The sequence below is a fragment of the Macrobrachium rosenbergii genome, chromosome 42 (genome assembly GCF_040412425.1).
Source record: "Macrobrachium rosenbergii isolate ZJJX-2024 chromosome 42, ASM4041242v1, whole genome shotgun sequence".
In the NCBI taxonomy this organism is placed as follows: domain Eukaryota; kingdom Metazoa; phylum Arthropoda; class Malacostraca; order Decapoda; family Palaemonidae; genus Macrobrachium; species Macrobrachium rosenbergii.
The window spans coordinates 4,691,277-4,701,568 of NC_089782.1; positions in this window are offsets into that span (position 1 = coordinate 4,691,277).

Below are 10,292 nucleotides of genomic sequence, written 5' to 3' on the forward strand. Positions count from 1 at the left end.
CCAATTTTGTCCTCTACTGCCAGGCATTGCATGAGCTGATACCCTACTTCTTTTCCAACAATAATACAAACTATGCTCGTTGGCTGCCTATTCACCTCAGGACATGCTTACCCTAGAGAGTTCACACCAGAGTTGCACAAGGAGTTCAAGGCTGGCAACTTTGTTGTGCACAAGACCAGTTGCCAGTTCTCAGCAATGGCTCTTGACCAAGCTCATGAGCAGACCAATGCCTTTATAAAGGCTGATGGCGGAGCCATTGGGCTGACTGAAGATCCGTCAGCACTCAGAAGATGGATGGTGGCTGGCCCAGAGATCATCCGGCTTGGTGTCTGCATACGAAACAGAGGTTCAAAGTAAGGAGTCTAATGAGCAGACAACACACCATGAACAAACACCTCATGCTGCAGAAGACATTCTTGGAGAGAGTCAGCAAGCTGTCATTGGCTTTGCAACACTTGGGAAGTCCTTTTCAGGAAGAGAGCCAGGATCTGTATTCCATTGACAACAAAGACATTGCCCACCCCAGCTCAGCAGAACTTCTACAGACACACCTTGACAGAGGCCGCACTAAATTTCAGAAGTTTTCAGACTCTTTGGCAAACAATGCAGTCTCCTTCTATGAGCCGATAAAGAAGAACAGAACTGACTTCTTCAGGCAAGAAGCTGCTCCTGTAGAACAGTCAAAGCAGAAACTTCTGAAGGAGGATTGCCAGCTTTTCTCAAAGCTATTTATATCCTGTCAGAGCCGTGAATGTGATCTGCAGAATTCTTCCAGCACGAGAATCAAACATTCCCAGCTTCCCTTAGTGAGGGTGGTAGGCTGTACACATGTCAGAAGTCTCAGCTGACCTCGGTCCTGGAGAGTCATGTTACACTAGGAAGACAAAGAACCAAAGACTGATGTCCTCATTGTAGATGGATCAGCTTTGGTCCATGCCTTGCCAAAAGAAAGGAAAGACCTTTGAGGGCTATGCACTTTGCGACTTCTTGCCTGTGATACAATCCTATAGCAGCAAGTACACATCATCACATCTTGTATTTGATGTATACAATACATCCAGCCTCAAAGCTGAGACCAGGCTCCAACGTGGTCAAGGAGGAAGGCGCAAGGTGACAGACAAGAACACAATTCCATCCAACTGGCGCAATTTCCTAAGACACGATGCCAACAAGACAGGGTTGTTGCAGTTCCTGGCAAACAAAGTTGCCCAGATGTCTGCCACAAATGTTGTCATTTACGAAAAGGGGTCTGCTGTCCTCAGCACTCATGAGGCTAGTCTTCAGGGACTGGAAAAGTGCTCTCATGAGGAAGCTGACACCTTAATCTTTCTCCATGCCAAATATGCCACAGAACATGGAGCCAAGACCATCACGGTTAAAGCAAATGACACAGATGTTCTTGTCGTTGCAGTCAGTGCTTTCTCCACTCTCCACAATCTAGGGCTAGAGAAAGCTATGGGTGGCATTTGGCCAAGGCCAGAGCCTGCGCTGGATTGCTGTGCATGACCTGTGCAACTCTCTGGGCCAGGAGAAGGTGAATGGCATGCTCTTCTTCCATGCGTTCACAGGCTGTGATACAGTGTCAGCCTTCCAGAGCAAGGGCAAGAAGACCGCCTGGCAGACATGGAACATCTTTCCAGAGGCCTCCACTGTGTTCTCAAACTGAGTCACTACCCTCTCAGAGTGGAAGAGAGTGACCTGAAGTCCTGGAGAGGTTTGTCATACTTATGTATGAAAGATCCAGCACTGCTGGCACTGTGGATGAGGCTAGACTTGATATGTTTGCCAGAAAACAAATATATGAGGCCATTCCACCAACCAGGGGAGCTCTCCTCCAACACACCAAGCGTTTTGCGTACCAGGCTGGTTGTGTGTGGGCAGGCCACCCAGTGTCAGCCACAGCCAGAGAACCCTGCTGGGAGTGGGGATGGCAAAGTCTGGTGAAGCATGGCAAGTCCTCTGGACAACCAACTCGCCCTTAGCCAAGAGTTGCCAACAGCTTACCAAATGTGGATGCAAAGCAGGCTGTCGGGAAAGGTGCAAGTGCTACAAGCTGGGTCTTCCCTGCACAGCTCTGTGCACTTGCAAATGTGAAGTCTAGATAAATATTGCCCTCTCTTTTATTAGATAATCTAGCTTGAGGCATCCAACGTGTCATGCTATGCCTACCTTCTTATCCTCAATTTTTCAAAGGTGTAGGTTGAGAGACCTATACATAGATTTATTTATTTTTAGTCCGTATTTCTCTTCTTTTCTTTTTATGGTTACAGTCTTAGACACAATGTTGTATGTGACCATACCATTACTATTTCAGTTGAAAATAGCATATTAGTTAAACTGTCTGATCACATGAATATACCATTAAATAAAAAACAGTTGGTCTCTATATTGCTAAGCGCTGTGGATAGAAAAAAAACTTTTATGGCAACCATTTTGTACGCCATCTTGGTTTAATTCATTTAGTAAGGGTTTTCAATAAAATGTGTGGTATGGAACATTTTTATAACCTAAAAGTCGAGGTTTAAAAAAAAAAAAAAAAAAACTTTTTTATATTCCATCAATAGATGCTCCCAAACCAGTGAATCTCAACATAGATGGCGGCCATTTTGAAAAATAGCCGCCATCTTGGATTTTCAGGTGGCCAGCGCCCTTTCTAAGAGAGCGTAGTCTTAGGAATGTTTGTGCCAAATTTCATGCTTGTTTCACTATCTGAACGATTTTTACAGCAATCTGCTGCACTATTATCGGTGCACGTGAAGAGAGTTTAAACTTCTCCTGCCTGAATGTGGAGTCACACGATAACATACGACGTTATGAGATTTTTTCTTTTTTGTTTTTGACAACGATAATGGTTGAATTCTTTCTTTCTTTATTTATATATAATTTCATTGATGGTTATTCAATATTATTTTATTAGTCAATAAGCTTTTCTCTGGATTCGAAATATAGTTTCTTCTTTGACTCTTTTTCCCAATCATCTGAAGTGAAATTTTTCAAAATGTTTCGTCATTTTTTCATAATATTAATTTTCACTTGCCATTCTTTTTATATTGTTAACCGTATGATTAATAACCAAAGTCGCATAAAGAAAATTACATTTCCTTGTAAATATCAAAAGAACAAATTACTGTTAGTGAACGAAAACTTCTGGAACATGTTGCAAAACATTTTTGAATGACTTTACATACATATATATGTATATACGTACATATATATATGCATATATATATATATATATTTTATACATATATATATAATATATATAATATATAATATATATATATATATATATATATATATTTATTTATTATATTATATTTATTTTATATATATATATATATATATATATATATATGTCCTCACGTGATAATAAGTTCTTCCTCAAATTAAGGCGGGCTCCCTCTCATTATCACTCTGTTGGCATTTTTCGAATCTCCGACTTGCCATTGAAGAATAAGAGGAATTTATTTCTGGTGATAGAAATTCATTTCTCGCTATAATGTGGTTCGGATTCCACAATAGCTTTAGTTTCCGTTGCTAGGTAACCAATTGGGTTTTATTAGCCACGTAAATAAGTCTAATCCTTCGGGCCAGCCCTAGGAGAGCTGTTAATCAGCACAGTGGTCTGGTTAAACTAAGATATACTTAACTCACGTGATAGTAAAAGGAGGTGGTATCAAGACTTTCAACTTACTTCCAAAGTCATCTTCAGGGTACTAAACAGCCTTAAGAAAACAACATACACAAGAAAGTGATATGGGGTCACAGATAACAATCAAACATGTCAACATGCTATTAAGTATGCAAGCAACCTTCTTCAAAATAAAAACAGTGGAAGTATGCAATTGCTACAAATACCAGTACAAAACTATCTGTTTGTAAAAAATCTAACGGCTTGTTTTACTCTTGAATCCTTAAGAATAAATCTTTTCAACAATTCTTCCATCGTAAAAAGAGCATCACTCAAATTCATGTTATCAAAAGAACTAAATAGGCATCCTTCAACCAACAATCTGTCATGCATTGAAGCACTCTTAAAAACTAATCTATCTGAATTCCAGTCTATAGGGTGTTCAAAGTCTCTTACATGACAAAAATGGCGCTTGGGCTGTTTTCAACCCCGTACATTGTATTTATGCTATGTGACTCTCTTACTTAGATCCCTACCAGATTGTCCGATATAAGGTATTATTACAAGTTGAGCAGTTAATTTTGTACACCCCTCCCGTTGGCATTACTGGTTTATTACAAAACAAAGAATTCCTGATAGACGAAGTATTACTAAAAACAACATTTATGTTCAGACATTTCAAGCTGCGTACAATCGGTAAAAATTCTCATCGCTATGGCAAAACTAAAATATTTTCATTGCCATAAGTACTTGACCTTTCATGACAAAATTTTTTTTTTTTTTACTACTTTGGAGGTAAATATCGATAAAATTCAAAGGATAACATGGTTCTTCTGTAATTACATAGCTGTTCTGAATTTCCTCTGTTAAAAATTCAGGATCACAAATTCTGTATGCTCTTAAAAACATCCTAGAGAAGACTGATCGGTTTATCTTCGGGTGATGGCTGGAAAAATTGTTCCTATCATACTTTCTGGATCCCTGTGTAAGTGTGGATATATTGCTTTCTGTATTTAATAGTGTAAGTGTGTTAGGTATTGTTTAGTAAGGGCAGTTGATTTTCAAATTATGTGTATATTTATGAGGTTCAGGTGTCATTTCTGTCTTTGAGTTATGTATTAAATATTTTGTGGTTTTTGTATGTTTGTTTGTCCCCCTTGAATCCATTTGCACACATTAATTTATTAGCACGATTCCACCCATTATGCCCCCTCGACTTGGGACCACCTTGATGTGGTGAGGGGCTCTTGAACCCCAGGAATATGTTCCCGGATTTGAGTCCAAGAGTCCCATATATCATCATATATTTTTTGGGGTTAACTTTTGTGGATTTTTCAACTTTTGCTAAAATTTATTGGACCTGATAAACAAGAAAAGATATCATATCTGGGACTGGGTTTATATCTGAAGCTAAATAGTGGGAACTGTGGTAGGACCATCAACTACCCGATAATATTTGGACCTGATATATATCAGATTGATAGCTCAAGAGTGAAACTATTCTTTAGGGCAGGTTCACGAATTCCAGGGGGGTCTGGTTCTGGAGATAGGACTCTCGGCATTCTATCTGGTTTGCCGGTTGGGATGACGGTATTCTTGTAGTATTCTTGTAATATGCCACTCTAATCATGTCGTGCCATTCCCTTTTGGGGTAGGGTAGGGGGCAGACATTTGGGAGTCGCTTCTCACTTGTGCCATTGGTGGAAGAAGAAACTCCATGAAAAGCTGATGATATCTTTTTAAGGGTTTCAAGTTTAATTCTTTTTTATATATACTTTAATCTTTATGACAAGTAAAACTAAAGATTCAAGTACCCCAGGGCCCTCTGATGATACTGATTCGGCACAGATGATGACCGCTCAAACCTCCTCTGTCATTCTTTGTTTAGAAAAAAAATCGTAGTGTAATTACGCTGGAACCCTATGCTCCAGTACATAGCAGTACAGAGCAAACAAAATATGTAAATATCGTCTTGACTCACTTCGACTCCCTCTGAAGGAGTGGAAATTGGTCAAGGTTTCTAAGCATAGAAACAGAACAACAAATTTCAGCCTTAAAGTGGGAAAACTACTTATTAAAAAGACATCCAACAGCAGAAATGTCATTCAGACAAAAGAAATGGCATGGCTTATAGAAGCCACAACATAACATCAATCTGAAGACTATTTGTCTATAAAAAGTATTGATATTGTAAATGTAATTATAAAAAAAACATGACACTATTGTACTTCCTGAAAATAATAACGAACCGGTCGAGAAGAATTACTATTGGACTCTCTTAAAATGAGATATCTCGAAGTCCAAGAATGTGATATATATATAATAACAAGTAAACAGAATAGTGAAATATTAAGAATTGCAAAAGTAAAAGCTGTAGGTCAACTTACCTCAAAAAAAAAAAAAAAAAAAAAAAAAAAAAAAATTGGGGGGCCAAAATAGAGAACTGAGACCATACGTTCCAAAACCATTACAATGTCAAAACTGTAGTAAATATGGGCACACGAAGAAAAAAAAAAAATTGGGGGGCCAAAATAGAGAACTGAGACCATACGTTCCAAAACCACTACAATGTCAAAACTGTAGTAAATATGGGCACACGAAGAAAAACTGTCCAATTGAACCTATGTGCGCTTATTGTGGTTCTGACGAACATGCCCACTGCGGGCAAGATCATCACTCAAGGCCCAAAGATTGCATGTTGTTTAATACAGAATTGAAAATCTTACAAGAAAGGACTGGGACATATATAAGGAAAGCTAAATTGGAACTGGAAGTGAGAGGAATTCAAGATCTGTCTATGAAGCATATATGTTCCTCAGTAACAAGAACCAGTAATGAAACAGAAACGCCTACAGGTAGAAGTAACGGAGCACACAAAAAAAATCCCAAGAAGAAAATTTTTTTTTTACAAACAAAAAAACTGAATTGGTAATAAATAAAGAAACAGGTACAAATGATATGGTTAATATTTTATCAAATTCATTTGAATGTATTAATGCAAATAGCACAAGAAGATGCTACTACAGAAGGAGCAGAGGAAAGTTGTGATGGACCAGAAATTAAAGATAAAAAGAGACCATTAGAGAGAATACCACCCTAAATGAAGAAACCAACTATTAATAGAGAAACTTCGGTTAAACCAAAGACAAAGGATATGAAGAAAGAAAGAAAAAAAAAAACAGCTAAAATATTCGTAAAGCCCATGGAAGCAGATATCCAAAATATTGAAGAAGTTGAAGAGAACCTTACCATAGATAAAAATGATTATGTCAAGGGAGAAGAGATTACTCCATCTCCAGTAATTGGTACAAGAAGAAATGAAATAAGAAATGTACATGATAACACATGTGGATGTAACAGTTATTTCGTTGAGTTGTGCAATAATAACAAAAACATAACAAAAAATGGTTTAACAAACATTATAAGAAATTTTATGAAATATAGAAAAAAAGAAACAACTGATTTGAGCACCCATGAAAAAGGTTGCTTGTGCATTGCACACTTAATATATTATAAAGAAAAACAAATTAATTTGGTGAGTAAGTTATTGGAAAAATCCAAATTGATAATACAAAAAAAGGAAGTAAAATTCTACTGTTATAATATATTTTCAATAGCTGTATAATATAATGGAACATAAATGGTCTACAGACCAGATTACAAGTAGGAGAAGTACAACGATTACTAAAAGACTATGAACCAGTGATTATGTTAACAACATGTCAACAAAATTGTGTCAATAATAAGTAAATACACCTTACCATCTGCATCATGAGAGGAAGAAGGAGATTTAAGCACAGCCATATATGTACACAACAGAGCAGTTCATGACAAAGCACCTGTAAACATAACTGACGCATATATCAGGTATTAAAATCTGAATAAAAGCAATAATTATGGTGTTTATAATTTGTACAGCAAGCTTAATAAAAATTACTATATTGATGAACTTAATTACTTAACAATGCCAAGGAACCTACACTGATAGTAGGTGATTTTAATGCCCACAACCCGTGAAATGGCACCATAATTGTACAAACTCAGATAGAGGAGGAAGTAAAATAGAAGAATTCATGGATTCAAACGACATGTGCTGTATAAATGATGACAACGATGTCAGCACATACCTTTCAAAAACACATGAAATATTTTCCTCAGTAGACATAACTCGATGTACAACAAGCGTAGTAGACAGACTGGATTGGAATACAGTTGATGACTAGCATACCAGTGATCATTTTCCAATATTAATTTCATTATTACAAAATAATCCCTAAGTATGTCCCTCAGTATAACATTTATAAAACATATTGGGAACGAAATGAATTCCACAGGAATATCCCAGTATTTGAGTATATACAAGATCATAATGAGGCAAATAGGTTTCTTATTGATTTAATTAAAAATACTTCTGATAAAGCAATACCAAAATCAAAATCTCACCCAACAAAACACAAAGTCCCATGGTGGTCTGAAAAACTAACAGAATTAATAAAAATAAAACACCAAATTGGAAGATGGTTAGATAATTTGAATAGAAAGTTCAGTAAAATAAATAAAGCATTACTGATACTAGAAAAAAATTGACAAAAATGACTATATTATTATTAGAAATTGATACATTAAAAACTCTATATAATAAAATACCTGCAAAATTTAAACAAGAAGTAATTCAAGGAAGAAGGATTTCATTGAGGAAGTATGCATCAGATCTCTCTAATAATAGTCCCATGCATATAAAATAGGAAAAATTCAGGAAAACATATGATACCCATGTTAAACCATCTAGACATGCCATAATAAAAGATGGGAAAAGAATACTTGATCAAAAAAAATAAGCAATGTAATAGGAGAAAACTTGGCAAATGTAATTTGTGATGATAATTTAGATGAACACGTCTGCAAAGAAATATAGAATTAAATTGTGAAACAATAGAAGATATATATTATAATAGAAAATTTGATATGGAAGAGTTGGAATATGTTCTCTTGAACGCAATAAATCTGCCCTAGAGGGGACAATATTTGTTTTGAAATGATCTGCCATTTAGCACCTTTGGCAAAGTCATGTTAATTAGAGCTCTATAATCACTTATGGCTTCGAAATTTATATCCTGATGAATGGCGCAAAGCTATAATTATTCCTATCTCCAAACCTGGAAAGGATCCCACTAATGTAAACAATTACAGACCAATTTCTTTAACGAGTTGTTTATGCAAATTACTAGAGAAAAGGGTAAAAGCTTGACTAACATGACACATTCGAGAAAATAAAATTTTGACTCCCACTCAGTTCGGGTCACATTGTAACAGATCTGCATTGGATTCTCTAACTTAGAACACCGCATACGAAGAGGATTCGAACGAAAACAAATTACTACAGCCGCCTATTTTGACATTGAAAAGACATATACTACATGGAGATATGCAATATTAAAAACATCACATGAAAACAGCATCAGTGGACATTTACCAAGGTTTATCCAAAACTTCTTGACAAATCACACCTTTCAAGTGAGAATTGATGATGGATTGTCGTGTACATTTCCACTTGAAAATGGTGTTCCACAAGGAAGCGTCCTTAGTGGCACACTGTTTACTTTATCAATAAATGATATCAGTAAAAATATACCCACTGGAATTAAAAGTAACCTGTATATGGTTGATATTGCCCTATGTTACTCAGCATCTCAAATAAAACATGGAGAGCGAATCATTAATAAAAGCATAGTAAAAATAGATGAATGGGCCTTTTTCTAAAATGCTTTAAATTTTCTATAGATAAAACACAAGCAGTCATATTTTTAAAAAATAAAAAGTGGAACCAAACAGCAAAATTTTTGGGGGTTAGTATTTGACACTTGGAAAGCCCACATAACATACATAAAATAAAAATGTAAACGAGCATTAAATCTAATTAAAAAAAAAAACTATTGAACACTACTTGGGGAGACGATAGACATACCCTTACTGTTCTGTATAAAGCAACAGTGCTATCGTTGATTATTGAAGCGAAATATATGGCTCGGCGACACAGCGATGAGAACATTAGACCCAGTTCATGATGAAGGCCTTAAAATATGTTCAGGAGCTTTTCGATCATCACCAACGTCATCTTTACAAGTTGAGTGTGGTGAACTACCTCTCTCTCTCCATAGAGAGGCAGTAACAATGAAAAGTGCTCTGAGAATTCAGACAAATGATTCTCCGACCAAAAAATTATTTGGGTTAAGAGATGTACATATTATAAACAATCATCTACCTCCTTTCCCAATTAGAGCTAGAACACTGTTTGAGCTGCTGAATATAAATATACAGTTACCTTTAGTATTAGAATTTCCTCCTCCTTGGACAATGAATAAAATGACAATTTGTACACATTTAAAATATTTATCAAACAGTTACTCATATTCCCCAGAACACCATAGACAACATACTGCATACAGTAGAACATATAATTTAAAAGGTCCGCATTATGCAATATACACCAACGGATCTAACTCATAGTAAGGAGTGGGATATGCTGCAGTGTCCCAGGACAAAACACATCAGTTCTCTCTACCATATAATGCCTCAGTATTTACAGCTGAGTTATGTGCAATATTATCAGCAATAAAAATAATTTAAGAACCCTTGTTTAATAATTTTATGATTTACAGCG